The sequence below is a fragment of the Haplochromis burtoni genome, unplaced genomic scaffold (genome assembly GCF_018398535.1).
Source record: "Haplochromis burtoni strain Fernald_Lab_line unplaced genomic scaffold, NCSU_Asbu1 Contig_77, whole genome shotgun sequence".
Taxonomy (NCBI): Eukaryota; Metazoa; Chordata; class Actinopteri; order Cichliformes; family Cichlidae; genus Haplochromis; species Haplochromis burtoni.
In genome coordinates, this window is record NW_024582438.1 from 1,774,655 (window position 1) to 1,776,743 (window position 2,089).

Consider the following 2,089-nt stretch of genomic DNA (forward strand, 5'->3'; position numbering starts at 1 on the left):
ACAGTATAACACAAGCCAGAACAATAAAACTGTTCAATAACTGGGAAAAGACACGCTTTCACTACCCATAAGATTCAGGCTCGTGTTCACCTGTTCGTCATCAATCTCAAGGAGGATGTGAGAACGATTTTCCTTTCACCTTTTCCAAAGGTACACTTGGACCGAGGCCAAAGAGGACTGCTCGGTGGTCAAGCCCCAAGCAAAAAACACCAAGGACGTTGGAATTTACTTTTATCCTTTTCTTCTCTTCTTCTCTCCTTCAACTCTGTCTCTTTGAAATTGTTTTCTCAATTACATTTACTGTAAGTGCCTTATAAATAAAATCTACTGCCTGCAGGGAAGGGTTCCAATATTACACCTTGTAGACACAGGCAGTATGGCACAAGCCTTTTTGCTGTGCTTCTCTCCCTTGAATTTTTTTTTGCTTCTGCCCTTTCTTGTGCCTTTGCATACTTTCCTCTTTCTCACTTTCCTTAGTAGGGCCTAATGATAATTAGACACTGCTAGCTTTTGCCTTGTGCCTAGTCACCGCTTGTCATTGAGGCCACTCTTGTCAGCGGTTCGCCACTAATGGCCTACTCCCTTGGCTCTGTCAGCCAGGATGTGCCCATCTTCTTCACCTGCTACCAATAAGGCCTGCCTCAAGCCACTGTTGCACAAAGACCAGAGCCTTTGTGTCTGCATATGCCACAGCATTTGGGGATCTTCACAGCATCTCGGCTCCTCCTTAGACTCAGTTCATAATCCACATGCCGATTCGAACGCCTCAGCGGGGATGGTATCGTGGCTGCATGTCCGCTCGTCTGGTGAAAGCAAAGAAGCAAGTCAGTGAAGCTGGTGAAGGCTACTATCAATCATATAAAAGTAAGGAATTAAAATTGACCTAACCTCTAATCCATAAGACAAGATGTAAAGGGTCTCAATGTGTGCAAAAAAAAAAAAGCATGAAGACAGCTCTCACTCCTACTTCTTGACTGTGTGAATGGGATGAAATAGATGTCAATTATATATAATTAGGGTAAAATTCAGCACTAGGCTGCTCATCTTCCGCTGCTTACTGCAAAGACGACGTTAGCTGTGAATTGAGTTCTTTATTTTATTTTGGGATGGATGGATCTCGACCTCTGACGGGTGTGGCATGGACGATTTATCTTGCACAGAATTACTGCAGTGTCACTGCAGAGTATTTAGCCTTTTCAGAGCATCAGTGACACCAGGTGCATTTCAGTCCAGTCTCCCATGTTTCACTGAGATGACTGCTGCTTAGGAGTGTGACAGTCTGCGTGGGTGGCAGCTGTAGGGTATGGGCCCTGTCTGTGTGCATACTGGGCTCCTGCCCTTGATTGTCTGGCACAGGGTCAAGGTAAGAGGGCTGGTCAATACTGTCTGCACTTCTCACTGCACGTAGTTTAATAACACTCAGATGTGTGTGACTGAAGTGTTTTTGCTCGTAGGTGTCCGGTCTGTTCTTTTAAGGTGCTATTAATTTTGATGCTGTTTTTTTTTCTTCCTATGTTTTGCTATTAGTCATGTTAAAGTAGACTGCCAAAATATTTCTATATACTCAGTACATCATTACATGACATAGTGACTGACTCATCCGCTTGCACTCTAACATGCACATCCTGTTTCGTGCGCTTAATTGTAGTCTGTGATCAAACAGTTTCATCCGGTAGTGTCACAGGAAATCGTGCACTAGTTCATTCAAAAAGTAGGAAGAACCTAGAATATTATTCACACATCTCTGTGGGGTTTATTATTTAGCTATCATTTTCCATTAAGAGATTTTTGCCTCCACTATGAATAAGTCTTGCTGTCTGCATGGAGGAAGCTTACTCATCTCAGCAGAATGCAAATTGATCGTACTTTATCCAGGCAGAAATCCAGGGAGGGTGACTTGGGAATTTAATTGAGTGGGTGATGATGTAAAATAGCGGTGGGTGAAATTACTGTCACTTTAAAAAAACAAAAAAATACAAGAAAACAAAGAATCTATCTATCTATCTATCTATCTATCTATCTATCTATCTATCTATCTATCTATCTATCTATCTATCTATCTATCTATCTATCTATCTATCTATCTATC